The sequence below is a fragment of the Lepus europaeus genome, chromosome 2, assembly GCF_033115175.1.
Source record: "Lepus europaeus isolate LE1 chromosome 2, mLepTim1.pri, whole genome shotgun sequence".
NCBI classification, from domain to species: Eukaryota; Metazoa; Chordata; class Mammalia; order Lagomorpha; family Leporidae; genus Lepus; species Lepus europaeus.
In genome coordinates, this window is record NC_084828.1 from 45,933,611 (window position 1) to 45,949,332 (window position 15,722).

Here is a 15,722-nt window from a genome sequence, read left to right on the forward strand (position 1 = left end):
AAAATGGAGCGTGGGTCTGGGGTCTCGAATCTCGGTGGAACCTCCAAGAATGTAAGACCCCCGACAGGTGTCTCACACTTTTACCGACCCCAGAAACACGATTCCAATCCAATCGCTGCAAGTGCATGAGGAAGTTTATTACATCTGCGCAGATGGGCCATCTCTGTGCAAGAAGAGAGGCCCCGACCATCAACTGCTCAAGGTATTTAAGACTAAAAACCACAACATTAGCATATCTCCATAGCATAACACAAAGGATCACAAGATAAACCGCAGCATGACAAATTCTCATAAGATGCATGACAAATTTCCAGGGTGAGGGGACAGAAAACCTTAAGTAAGCATAAACACGGGGTCATCATGACCAAAAACTTGTCATATGCTCAGTTATCTCATAAACGCATTAGCACAATCATCACATGCTACAAGTTTAACTAAAGTTCAATTAGCTCATGAAAGCATTTTGCAAGCCCAGCTATTTTGTACAAAAGCAGAACAATATGCAGTTAGCCAAGCGACTCCATTTTAAACCCAGGCTGCCTAATTTCTTTCTTTAAACCTGTCTAATTTCCTTCAACTCAACATGTTATATTCTATAAAAAACTATTTGGGTTAGTTAATAAACTGTCTATGAAAATAGTTCAACACTGTTTAAAGTAACTCGGGGTAAAATTTGATGCGTTACCTTAATCTTAATTTGAAGATTTTTAACAGTTTATCTCAAAATGTAAATCAAAGACATTGGCAGATGGAAAACATCACAAGTATACTAATCTATTCCTCTTTGACATAAAATTAAAATCTGATCCTCTGTTAAAGCAGTGTGTTACTCCGTTATCTTCTCTTGATGTCTGTTAGATTCTAATTGTTTAAAAACAGCTGAATTTTTATTAAGAGCTATGGGTTATTTAAATATGTGCTTATTTTCAAACATTTAAATAATTACCTTGTAACAATGATCAAATTTGGTCTATATTATGTCATGATGTCAAAGAATCTTATTTCAACCAGATATTTTGGATTTTTGAGTCTTCTTGGCATTCTTGACAGGCATTCAAAAAATCAAAGTTTCAAATAATTTGGACTCTGAAATTTCCAGTAAATTCTGGACTTCGGTTTTTCCAGTTCGGGCCCAAATGAAAAAATTGAAGGATATATGTCTCTCATCTTGTAGAGACACCAACTAATCAGGCTATTTGGATTATATTAGAAGTACTGTCAAGATGTGAAGTGGTGCTAAATTTTAAGTTTCTCTATATAAAATGCTACTGCTACAAATGTCTAAAAATTAATAATCTTGTGCTACTAGACATGATGGTTATCTTGATGAGAAAGCCCCAGAGGCTTTTTAACTAAAAGAGTTAAATCCTTTGTAAAATCCTACAGGTGCGCTGAAAAAAAAAAAATGTGTGAATTATGCAAGTGCCTCTTGTTGGTTAATGAGTTTATAATTTTATTTTATTTTATTTATTTTTTTTTTATTTTTGACAGGCAGAGTGGACAGTGAGAGAGAGAGAGACAGAGAGAAAGGTCTTCCTTTTGCCGTTGGTTCACCCTCCAATGGCCGCCGCGGTAGCGCGCTGCGGCCGGCGCACCGCGCTGTTCCGATGGCAGGAGCCAGGTGCTTCTCCTGGTCTCCCATGGGGTGCAGAGCCCAAACACTTGGGCTATCCTCCACTGCACACCCTGGCCACAGCAGAGAGCTGGCCTGGAAGAGGGGCAACCGGGACAGGATCGGTGCCCCGACCGGGACTAGAACCCGGTGTGCCGGCGCCGCAAGGCGGAGGATTAGCCTGTTGAGCCACGGTGCCGGCCAAGTTTATAATTTTAAATGTGGCAACTTAGTCTTTTGTCATCCACAGTTTTATATATCAGATTCACTGCTCATAAAACTAAAGCGTTGGTTCTGTGTTTATCTGTCCTCCTATAGGTTCGAATGAACTTTTTCCAGCCACTTCTATTGTATTCAGTATTTTGGGATGGCTCTGTAAACAAATAAAGCTAATAATGTATTAAAGGTACCAACTGAGAGAAAGTATGGTTAACTGAGGTTGCTAAAAACAAAAAGTAATTGAAATCAATTGGTAATTTACAAACAGAAGTTAGATTTTTTTTTTTAAAAAAAGCTATTATTAAAACTACTATGTTCTATTATGTTATATGTGTATACATATTGTATGTCTACATGGGAAAATTTATTAAGAGTTTTATTTTAATTGGCTTATAGTTAAGATTGCCCATAAACTTAAACAGCTAAAATTATTCAAATTTACATTTTAATTTGTGTGACCTAAATCTGTATCATATGTTTTAAACTTGTTGGTAGAAAGAAACTAAAAACATTTTATATGTTTGTGCTTAAATTTGCTGGTTAAACAAGCTACACCCTGTTAGATTTATAAGAGATATTTACAAATATACGTATTCTTAATATTTATGGAAGGCATTGGACCTTCTGGTAAATGTTTTCTTAAGTTGTTATCTAATGGTTAAAACTGCTTTCTAAGTTTTCATGTGATATTGCTATTGTCAGTAAGAGATCTGGGACTTGCTCCCCCATTTCTCTATTCTAAGCCCAACTTGTTCTCTCATTTCTCTATTCTCTTCAAGGTAGGAAACTAATTCTATTATGAAAAAATCTCCAAAATGCAGAATTTGATTTTAGATCTTATAAAAGATGGCTAACATTTTTCTGTAATAGCATAGCCAAAATAAGAGCTTAAATTATAATCTCATAGCTAGATTTACTTCACCATCAGCAAAGTAAACAGTAAATAGAAAAGACCTCCCTTTCAGAACAAAGGGAAAGAAAATTTTAAAGTAAGAATATAGTTTTCCTCATGGGCATTGTCTACCTCAGAAAAACGACTACAGAACATGCCTGTGACTATAGACTTCTAGTTTAGGCCACCGAAGATTAGAGATGGGACTTGGGCACTCCCTTGACTTGCATCCTCTGGTCTGCTTTAACAAAACCCAGGAGGAAAAGAAAGCTAGGCATCAGAAGCAATGGGTGGCAGGCCTATTAAATGTAGCTCTGTACAGTGATCTGCCCTCAAGGAGACCCAACAGGCCAGTTCACTGCAGTGGCTTTCAGTGTGGCAAGCCTGGGCTTCAGCAGAATTCAGCTTGTAGGGAGCCCTGGCAGCTCTGCCAGCCGAGTTGCATCACTGGAAATGGAACTGCCCTGGAGTCGAAGGACGCCCAGGTCAGAGCCACAGATCTTATTGGCTCTAAGCTGAAAAGCTCTTCACTCAGCCCAGCTTTCAAAGTGACCACTGCAACTGAGGAAATGGCCAAATAGGGTCAGTAACATTGCAGGCAGAACTGTATATTTCCTGTTGGAGTTGCACTTGCCTTTACCTGGCCAGCTCTCCTCCCAGACCAGCTAGGTGATGGAAGTCAACAGGGTGCCTTCCCAAGGAGGTTCACACCTCCCTTAGGATGTAGGCTATATGAAGAGATAGATGAGTCTGAGCCTCATAATTTACAAGGCTTAAAGCCCACCAGATTATTATCAAGCCGCTTCAGTCAGGTTCTATTTTCCTCTCAATCAGAAAACTTATTAGTAGCTTAGCATCTTTCTTAGGTTCTCTAATAACAACTCTGTCCTCTGTATCTAGCCCACTTGGGCCTCATTCCTTTGTAATCATAACCTCTACTCTACCATCAATGGCTCTACTCCTAACCTGTCTGTGTGTACTGATGGTCCTCTCCCCCACTTAATGTTATATGATTGTTCAGAATTTCTCTACAGGCAAACCCCGCTACCTACAAAAGTTGAGTGGCCTTTCTCCCAGTCTTGGCTGGAACCAGCTGAAAGCATAACCTGTCCCCAAAAGGGTCCAGAGGACCCCCCCCCCGCATTTCCTCTATGAAATCCTCTCATTACCTGGTTAATGTTACTCTTACGATCATTGGTTACTAGTCTCACCCTTTCTTTTATACTACAGTGTCTAAGTGTTTACAGCAGGTGATAATGGAATGAACAAAGGCCTTCAACAACCAGGCAGTCCAGCAAATGCTGCTACAAGGACTTACTCGGCTCCCCACCCAGGAGACAGTGGCTTGAGACATCGCCCCATGTCAGCAGGAAGTAGCTCTAAAGACAGATCATCGTCCCTCTACCCCTCCTGGACTTTTGGGACTAATGTAATCCCATACAAACCCTGCTTTATAAAAAACAAAAGGGGGGAATGTTAGGAAACTGGGGCAGTTTTAGCCAGGTGGCCGCATGGCCCAGCTACCTGAGCCAGGCTCCACCCCCATCCTAATGGGATTCGCTGCTCCTGCTTCCCTGCCTGCACTCAGGCAAAGTTTTAAAAGGGCCTGTTCCTGAACACGTGCTCTCTTGGTTCTTCTCTCCTGTGCTCTCTCCTCTCTCGGCTCATCTCTCTACTCTATCTTCTCTCCTCTGTCTCTCTCTCTCTCTTATACTCTCTTTCTCTCTTTTCCCTTTGCTGCCCCTTCACTCCGGTCTGTAGGGTGTTCCCCAATAAACCCTTTCCTTTAAAAAAAAAAAAAAAAAAAGAGTGAAGCAGTGGATGGAAGATCTCTCTCTCTCTCTGCCTCTACCTCTCCTTCTCTCTCTGTGTAACTCTGGCTCTCAAATAGATAAATCTTAAAAAAAAAAAAAAAAAGATGGTAACAAAAAGGATAGAAAAGTAGACATTATTTTTCAATAACTATGGAATATCTGAAAATAAAATACTTGAAATTCATAGAATACTGATTTCCTGGAATTCTCTGTACACAATGATACATTTCAATAAGCTTCTAATTATTCATTATTAATCATAGATGAAATATATATAATACTTTAAATCACCTGTTTCCAAAGGCAATATTTCATTTACTACCTTTAAATAGATATAAATATATACGCTTGGTTATTTTAAAATTATAAGCTGTTGGCTTCAGCCTACCTGATACAGTATTATTCCTCATTAGACCCAAGGCCCCCCTCTATTCCACAATTTGTGTGTGGATGAAAAGACAGCATGTTAAATTAGAAAATATGTCTAATGTGAAGTGGGAAATGCAATGTTTTTTGGCTCAAAAGGAACAGTTTTTACTTTCTGAGAAATTCTCAAAATCACTTGGTATATTTTTGAAAGCTGCAGAAACAATTTTTTACCAGTTGCACTTGGTTCAAGAATCTTAAAAGAGGTAATAAGTACTCAGGGTCCATACCCACCTCACCACCCTATATAATTATGGTACAAGCACTAGCAAGCTAACCAAACACAGAAATGTCAAATCATGAAAACAGCTCACAAGCACCTGAGAATCACTTCAGCCTTGGAAAGTAAAACAGAATGTTAGCCCTGACAACCAAAGTGCACTTCCCTTATTCTGCAAGGTGCCAATTTGTCATGGTGGTCCCTCAGCCATAAATTTGGGGCCTAAGTCCATATCCCCAGAAGGAAAAAAAAAGGAATAAAGGTGAATTGCAAGTTCATATTTTCTTCTTATATTTCTTTGTGTATTAGTGTCTCAAAATATGAAACTGAACTCAGCAACAATTTTCTGTATTAAGTTTGCTGTTCTATTATATATCTTCCTATTGACTGAAAGGCTTTAATAGTACTATTCTACTTGCCATACTTACACAAAAATGATTCTGATTATAAATGCGTGTGTACATTAAGAATCTCTGTCCTTCTCTCTATTCTCATTAGTATATCACATGGAAAACATCTGAAAATTCAAGTTGGATAATAGACTTCTTATATTTATATTTTCCATTGAATAATGTCTGAACTATAGTGGTATATGTATGACATTAAAACAGGGTCTAAATTTAAATTCATTTTATTTCTCAAAATCTTCCCATTGGTGAAAAATAGTACATGATAGTTGTTATCTTTAGTAAAAAAAATTAAAAACCAGTTTATTTTTATACTTTTAATATCAGTTGCCCAAACTACAGAATATGTTCAAACATGAATTTTAATAGTCTATGAAATATAAAAATCAATTCAATTTGTTAAAGAGAGTGATAAAACAAATGTATCCTGGAATTTGATGTTACTTAACCAAAGACATAGCAAAATGTGAAATAAACCATATTGTTCAGATAATATGTGTTGGTTTTAACTTAATGATTTCAAAATATCCTATAGTAGTCTGTTATGAAAACTACAAAGGAAGAATGATAATGTGCAACAAATATGGATTTTAAGCACCCCAGTGTTTTGCCATGATATTTGTAGCAGCCTGAGCTACTTAGTGAATCTCCCCCACCTGACAAAGAAACCTACAATAACATCACCCTGATCCTTCACCTTACCTCACTAAATTTACAGTTAGCCTTTTTTTTTTCTTTGACAGGCAGAGTTAGACAGTGAGAGAGAGAGAGACAGAGAGAAAGGTCTTCCTTTTCTGTTGGTTCACCTCCCCAATGGCCACTGCGGCCAGCGCACTGTGGCCGGTGCACCACGCTGATCCAAAGGCAGGAGCCAGGTGCTTCCTCCTGGTTTCCTATGCAGGTGCAGGGCCCAAGGACTTGGGCCATCCTCCACTGCCTTCCGGGGCCACAGCAGAGAGCTGGACTGGAAGAGGAGCAACTGGGACAGAATCCGGTGCCCCAACCGGGACTAGAACCCAGGGTGCCGGCGCCGCAGGCGGAGGATTAGCCTATTGAGCCGCAGCGCTGCCCATACTGTTAGTCTTGTAGTTTTGAAAAAAGTTAATTTAGAACAAAGACAATTCCTTTTATTTTTCTTGAACTAAAAAAAGTAAAAATAGTTTTTGAGATACACTGTTACAAATAATGTTCAAGTACAAATGTGTTTTATTCTGAATTCCAATCTTAGAATAGTTTTGAATGTAATTACATTGAATTATATATTAAACTTTGAGAAACAACTTCTTTCAACTTCTCCCTCCCAAAATATATCTTCATAAAAACAAAGAGAAAAAAATGTTAACATTAAGAGGATGAGAAGAAAAGATTATAGTGCTGTTTAAATAAATAATAACAGAGTACTTCAAAAGGTTCATAGAAAATGGAATTAAAATATAAATTTAATTTAGTGTGAAAAGTTTTTGAAATGTATACATAAAGTGATCTTCAAAAAATTTGCAAAAACTGCAAATTATAAAAAGTGCATTCCAAAAATTTTGTACCAAAATAAATCTTTAGTTGCATTTTCCCATGAACTTTTTTGAAGAGAAAGCTAGATCTTTATATTTTATTATTATGAAAACTATATCAAAGAGAAAGCAACAGAAAAAAATGTGCACATATACACAAATATTTGCGAATAATTGTGCACCCAGGAGAAAACTGCTTCCGTTTTGTTTTGTTTCATTTTTTTTCCCTTCTCTTTCTCCCCTCTCTTCGTTTCTGTCCTTTTGATTATAGGCGTAGTGTATGCTACATACTATAGAATTTATACAGTGCATAGAGCCTAGTTTAAATGTTGGAGCTTTAGTGTCTGCAACTTGACGTTTGAGGTATTCAGTGTAATTATGAGAAGCCAAAGCTCTATTCCTGCTGAGGAACGATCCACAGGCACATCTGCCCCCTTGTGGTGACTTTGGGTGTTGGCCCCATTCAAAGGAGATGGCTGGTTTGGAATTTGCAGCGCAGGCAGTCACAAGGAGCGACACTGGTTCTCTATGCCTACCTCTGCGCTTCACATCAGAGACTGAGCTCACTCAGGTAGAAGAAACAAATTAACAGTGCAAAGCCTGAAATGTTTATTTCCTATTCGTCTGCCTGCTGGTAACCATCACGCCACAAAATGTATCTCTTTGTTCAATTTTCAAAACAAATTGTATCATGTACTTTGTCAGATTAACTCGGCTGAATTTAAATTTGTGCTTCTAACACAATTGGAATGTTTGTTCAAAGATACAGGTGTCGGGGGTGCCATTGTTGCAGTGGGTTAAGCTCTCTCTTAGGAGACTCACATTCCATATAGGAGTGCAGATTTGAGTCCTGACCACTGCACTTCCTTTTCAGCTTCCTGCTGATGCCCCTGGGAAACAGCGATGATGCACAAATACTGGAGTTCCTGCCCCCAATGTGAGAGACCCAGTTGGGGTGCCTGGCTCCTGGCCCAGCCCCAGATGTTTTGGACATTTGAGGAGTGAAGCAGTGGATGGAAGATCGCTCTTTCTCTCTGTCCCCCAGACCCATATCCTGCCCTCCCTCTCCTTCTCACTCTTTCCCCTTCTATGTGTCTTTCAAATAAATTATAAAATAAAATTTTTAAAAAGATACAGGTGTCCATACCATGTCTTGACACTGCTCTTGAAGGAGCCTTTCCAATTGACTCCCTAAAAGGCTGTCATTTCATTTTATTTGGTAATAGGATCTACAATACGAATTTCTCTAGCTCTTTCCAAATATGCGTGGGAAAAACTAGGCAGTCTATTTCTCAGAAATATGGCAGAGAATGCAACTTAGAATTTCTTCCTCTGAAAAATTTGCACCAAAATTTTAATAATGTTTTTTTAAGTGATTTGCAATTTAGCTATAGTGGATTTTTAATTTGGACTTCTCTTAAGTTGTCCTCTTTGGGGTTCACTGGGGTTCCTGGAGTGAATGCTTGTTTTCTTTCATAAGTTCTGAAAAGCTCTTAGTTCAAATATAGTCCCTAACCCATTTCTCTCTTCTCATTTTTGAATTCCAACCAAGTATATGTTAACAGCATCTTATTCTGCACTTCATGTCTCTTTCCTATTTTCTACTTTTTTGCACTCTGAATAAAATCATCCAACGAGTTCTAAATTTACATTATTACATTTTTTCTAAAAGTGTTCCATTTAGAAGTGCTTCTAAAAGTGTTGGGTTTAGTTTTTTTATTTTTATTTTATTTGAAAAAGAGAGAGAGAGAGAAAGAAATATTCCATCCCCTTGTTCATTTCCTGGATGCCTACAATAGCCAGGGTCCAGCTAGGTGGAAGAAGCTGGGAATTCCAGACTCAACCTGGGTCTCCCATATGGGTTGCAGAGACCCAAGTACTTGCACTTGCTACTTCCCAGGCTGCACATTACCAGAAAACTGGATTAGAAGCAGAGTTGTCAGAACTCAAACCAGGCACTCAGAGATGGAATACAAGTGTCCCAGGCAGCAAATTAACTACTGTGCCAATGGCCCGCCCCTGAATCCACATTTTTCAAGAACTTTTCTTCTTATCTGAGGCATCATAGTCTTTCTAATTTATTTACAACCCAGAGCTTTGGTATTTTGTATTTTGGGACCATTTTTCTTCCCAAATCTCTTTAAAAAAAAAAATGAGACTGTCCATTAGAACTGGACACAGATTGCAAAAATAAGTAGAAATTGCTGAAGATGAGCTCTCCAGAAAAATTCATAAGAGGCTGGGAAAATATTAGGTGTTTCACACATCCATTTACTCTTTCCTCATTATTTTGTGCCTTTTAATTCTTTGAAGCACTTTAAACAAGCATTTTTATACTTTCAGTCTCACAAGTCCTCTACCTGAAGACTTTGGAGCCTGTTGTTTATGCTTGTTATCATTTATCATGCTTTGTTTACTTAAAATTTGATTGATTCTTTTCTGTTCACTTTGAGTTTCTCATTTTCACTGGAACTTTATGGCAATTCTTTGAGGGCTGTGATGAAGGTGGGAGGGGTAGCGCTTGCTTCTGTCAGGCATCAGTGTGCAAGCATCATCAGCACTGTGTCCACTTAAACTAGATCGTGTGTGTGTGTGTGTGTGGTCACACCAGTTGGTGTGAACTCAGGATATAAACTAGAACAGAAGCCACAGTGTGGCCATGAGTCCTCAGGTAAAAGTCTTTCCACCTCCAATCAGAATCAATATTCAATGTTTGGGTTTCACAATGGGAAATTGTCTTAAACTGGCAGTATAGTGCTTTGGGAATTCAATTTTATTTGGAAGGGGTCTCCTAATATAATCAAAAACCTAAATGGGGCATTGACTTTGTCTCTCATGCCTGAAATTTTAAAAACCAGTGCTTAAGATCAGAGTTAACGCCCTGGCCTGAAGTTCCCGCATCCCATATGGGCTCCAGTTCTAGTCCCGGCTGTTCCTCTTCCCATCCAGCTCTCTGCCAAGGCCTGGGAAAGCAGTGGAAGATGGCCCAAGTCCTTGGGCCCCTGCACCCTCGTGGGAGACCTGGAAGAAGCTCCGGGCTCCTGGCTTCAGATTGGCCCAACTCCAGCCATTGAAGCCAACAGTGGAGTGAACCAGCAGATGGAAGACCTCTCTCTCTGTCTCTAACTCTGTAATTCTGTCTTCCAAATAAATAAAAAATAAATCTTTTTTAAAAAATCATCTGAATTAAGCAAATTTCATTAAGGCAAAAGCCAGCATTAGTGTTTTCCATATCTCCCAGGGTCCCTACCTTTATCTGATTTGGGGCCTTACTAATACAGTATTTGTTGTTTGTTTGTTTGTTTGGTTTTTGCCAATATTTGTATGCATTTAGAATTTTTAAGATATTTTTACTCAGCACTTTCAGTTGTTTTCAGCAGTAGAAACTTAGGTATTTAATTCCCCATGTTACTAGTAATGGAAGCCAAATTTTTTAAATGTGCTTTTCCTCCTGCATTCATTAAAATTATCTCAAACCTTTACTGCATTTTATTATAAATTATTTCATCCTTTACTATTTCTGATGTTATGATTTATTTATGAGATTGTTGGTTGGTTCTCAAATTGTTTTCTTATTTCTGAAATCTTTTAACCTTTTAAACCTAATCATCTTGTTTTCTAGCTCTTATTGAATTATTTATTTTGTTATGTTATTGCACAACATAAAACATTCATGAGGGATCAGCCTCTGTAGTCTGAACTATCCTTACATCCAAGCTTTTGCATGTTATGAGCCTTACGTCTCTCTTTTTTCTGCTTTCCTCCCTTTTATTCTTTCCTTTGTCTTTCTTCCTTCATTCCTTATTTCGCTTCTCCCTTCCTTCCTGGTCCCTTTTTTCACTCTGCTATAGCTCCATAATTTCCTTGCCATTTATTTTTACCTTTTTTTTTTTTTTTTTTTTTGACAGGCAGAGTTAGACAGTGAGAGAGAGAGAGACAGAGAGAAAGGTCTTCCTTCCATTGGTTCACCCCTCAAATGGCCACCACAGCCGGTGCGCTGCGCCAATCCGAAGCGAAGCCAGGAGCCAGGTGCTTCCTCCTGGTCTCCCATGCGGGTGCAGGGCCCAAGCACTTGGGCCATCCTCCACTGCCTTCCCGGGCCACAGCAGAGAATGGGTCTGGAAGAGGAGCAACCGGGACAGAATCTGGCACCCCAACCGGGACTAGAACCCAGGATGCCAGCGCTGCAGGCGGAGGATTAGCCTAGTGAGCCGCAGCGCTGGCTCATTTATTTTTATCTTGATCACAATTATTATCAGGTATTTCTGTCCAAACGGAGTCTATATAAATTTTCCTTTAATCTCTTACTATATTACCTATTTTTGATTTTTTATTTGAAATATGGAGATACAAAGACATACAGGCAGAAACATCTCCCATCCATTGGTTCATGCCCCGTATACCCACAGCTGATGCTGAACCAGGCTGAAGCCAAGAGCCTAGAACTCCATCCAGATCTCCCACATGAGTGGCAAGGAGCCAACTATTTGAGCCATCACCTGCTGTCTCCCAGGGTGCACATTAGCAGGAAGCTAGAATTGGATGAGGATCCAGGACTCAAACCCAGGCACTCTGATGTGAGAAGAAAGATCCCAAGCAGACATCTTAACTGCTGTGCCAAACGCACACCCCATCTTATCTATAACCAGTCTTTCCTTCAAGGGTAAGAACCTGCAGAGATGGCAGGGTTGGATCACTGCTGTGGGAGAATATTACTCAGGCCAGAAACCTGGCATTTGAGTTCTTTTCTGAGATCCACTCATGAATGGGCTATTGGGCTGAGATCCACTCATGAATGGGTTATTGGGCTGAGATCCACTCAAGAGTGGGTTATTGAGCTGAGATTCACTCATGAATGGGTTTTCATTCTAATACCGTATGGTTCCATTAAAGATACTGAGCCTATTGGTCCTCCTTATCTTTGATGAATTTCCAAGGATGCAATTGGTTCATATCTTTGTGGCTGTCTTCATTTTTCTCAGGGCTACTTACTTAACTACTGCTCTTCAGTCTACATGTTTCCAAATTACATACAATGATTGGCATCACAGAATCCTCTAGAGTCATTTTCCCCAATGATTCTTGAGAAAAGTGGAGGTTAAGAAGTCTAATACAATGTGCCAATATTTTCAGTTTCTTGGTTGACCATATTTCTTTTTATTTATTTTGTTAGCTTGTTACCTTTGCTTTGTTGCTTCTGGTAAATTAATTATACCCTTCTCCTCCCTTCTGTAAGTTTTATAATTACTTATTTCATCATGTACATAGGTATTGGGGGGCCCTATTTCTTTCTACTGCTCTTAGCCAAATACACTCTCTTGCAACAAAAATTATTAATTTATCGGTAACTTAATTTTAGATAATTAAATTTAAGTGACATATATCTGTGAAGGATAATGTGCAGCTAATGAGAGTAGTTATTCTCTTTACCTGGTCAGCACCCCTAGGAGACAACACAAGTAGAAATTAAACAAAAAATCATTTTTGTTGGAGAGGGTATCATTCTAGGTGTCAGACTGAAGTGACAGCCCACAGAAAGAGCCCTAGTATCCTGTATCCAGAAGCAGTGAACAATTCTAATTCTCTGGAAGAAAGCTCTCCAAGTACCAGAGGAATACAAAGCTACCTAAATAAATTATACTACTTCTTTTTCACAGTCAGCCCAGTGCTATTTTTATTTCAATAAAAAAAATAGCCACAAAAATCTTCCTTATGTCAAGAAAAGAAATTACTGCTGATTTTTAAATAAGGTGGAAAAACCTCTGTAATTTAGTCACACCACGCCTGAGGTTTGAGCTTTTAGAGAACAGGGATTTGCAGTACTATTTGCCGCCCCCTGCAGGAGAATCTAGAACTCACAACGTTGTGAAAACAATAAAAATCTATATCTGAAGGCAGATGTGTATTAGTAATCTTGAAACAAGAAAGATATGAAACTGGAAAGTATTTCTATTTCAGTTGTATATATCTCATATTATTGGAAACTATTAAATGTTGAATGGTTGGAAAATGGAGACTTCTCTTTTGAGGAGTTTAACAGGGAAAGAAAAAGAGAAATGTGCTTGAGATAGAAGTTATATGTAGATTTGGTTTTGATTCTAAAGCAACAGATCAGTTGAACATACATGTCGATGTGTGAAGTGTTACTTGATACAATTATGTTTTTCCCCTGAGTTTCTTTTCCATTAGTTGAACCTCCCTCATTCAAAGAAATGTCCCTTGAACAAATATTGGCCTTCAAGTTCAGAAACCTGGATGCAAGAATAACATAAATGAAATTTTTTAAAATATTAGTCTTTAAAGCATATTTTTCCTAAGCCATCACCCTCAAAAATAAAACAGAACTGTGGGATAAGCCCATACCATCTCAACAGGAAAAGTGGAACAGTCGGTGAATTCATTCATGTATGTGAAGGTGTCAGAAACTGAAAATCAGGCAAATCCATCTACTCTTCAAAAATACCTTGAAAATAAATTGCTTAAAGAAATTATATCCCAGAGATCCTACATGAGGAAATTTAAAGTTGTCACTAGAATGTCTGTAACTCAAGTAGCATCAGTTCATTCAAAAGGACTACTTTGAAGATTCACAGGAACTACGATGACTTTAATGGGCAGCAGAAGGAATTGCAACATGAGCAAATCCTTAAATAAAAATGTATTGACTTTAAACAACTTTCCCTCATTTTACACAGTAAAAGAAAATATATAGGCCGGCGCCGTGGCTCACTAGGCTAGTCCTCCGCCTTGCGGCGCCGGCACACCAGGTTCTAGTCCCGGTCGGGGCACCAATCCTGTCCCGGTTGCCCCTCTTCCAGGCCAGCTCTCTGCTGTGGCCAGGGAGTGCAGTGGAGGATGGCCCAGGTCCTTGGGCCCTGCACCCCATGGGAGACCAGGAGAAGCACCTGGCTCCTGCCATCGGATCAACGCGGTGTGCCGGCCGCAGCTTGCCTACCGCGGCAGCCATTGGAAGGTGAACCAACGGCAAAAGGAAGACCTTTCTCTCTGTCTCTCTCTCACTGTCCACTCTGCCTGTCAAAAAGAAAAAAAAAAGAAAGAAAGAAAGAAAGAAAATATATAAACTTTACACTGGTTTGTGGGGGTAGGGAGAGAATATTTGTCTCATTTAACTCCAACAATTAAGTTGGCAAGCATGGGGGTGGATAAAAGAAAACCCCAGAATGTTTGGAGGACTGACAGTGAAGAATTTCTGAGCTTACTTCCCTTCTGGGACCCTGAGTAGATGGAAATTTCTATTCCACAGAATTTTGCCAGAGAAATTCTCATTCCAGAAAAGTGCAATGGCAGTCTTTCAAATAAACCCCTTAGGATGTGGAGGCAGAGAAATCTGATACAGCTCCAATGAGCATCCCACGACCTGTAGTGACAAAGGAGCTCTGCTCAAAAAGCCCATATAGGATACAGAAGTCAGAGACATCAGCTGCCTAGAAGGGGCCCTCTGGTGTGCAAGGAGAAGATACCACAGCGGATTGCATCTTCATTGTAATCGTATCTTGATACTGACTGATATCAGGATGGAAAAAGAACTCCCAAATACCATGTAAAACGGGATACATTTCAAAGGTTACAACACAACATTAAGCCAGATCCAACAACAGAAGTGATGCTTGTTCTCAAACCGAGGATTAAAAACAGTTATGGAACGCAGATTTTGAGTTTGAATAAAGCATGACATACTCAGAAACTCTTAGCGCAATGAAGTTTGATTGGCAGTAATCAAATTTTATCCCTCAGACAGAAGTTCTTGACATAGAGATTACATCCAACTATGAGAAAACAGTGTTACATTTTCCACACTAGTGTCTGTAGTTGGAAAAAAACTGATGACAGGTTCAAATGAGGTTCCTGAAGAAATCTCACCAGTGCTGGAACTTGGCACTTGTAGCATCATACTCTGTTCATGCTTGTCATTCGTGATTTCTCCTCTTCTATTCCATATCACCCCTCCCTTCATTAGGATACCTTTCCTGCACTAAAAGGGAAGCACTGGGAGGACAGACATTATATCTATCTTGTCTATCATTTGTTTCTACTAGTTAGAATGGATCCTGACTTGTGGGACACACTTAATAAAAACTCACTGAAATATATTGAAAAAAATAAAAAATAAAACCAAGTAGCTAAAGCTCAGATGAGAAACCAATCTTTTGAGGGCAAAGCAAGTGAAAGTAAAATGTTACTTTCATCTTCTCCTCATCAATGGGCTGTGAACACTTTCTGTGGATACTTGGTATGTGGCAGTTACTAGCACCCAGCTAGGAAATTATGAGACTCACCATTTGCCAACAAAAAGGACCGGCAGATTTTTATCCTTTTCTTAGTATTGTATTTTAAATGTTCTCATTTACACATTTCCCTTTTACACATGTCTGTTATACTCAACCTCTCTGGCTTCAACAATACTAGGAAAAGTGGGAAAGGGGTCAGAAATGTATTTATTTAACAGAAAAAGTAAAGGACAAGCTCTAAATTAATTTAAAGCAATAGCTTAACATTTCAAACAAACATTGTTATTTGCTGCCCCTTACTGGTAAGATAACAAAATTGCCAAATCACATTTGAAAGCATTTTAAAGCATTTTGAAAGCTGAAACCTATTTTACA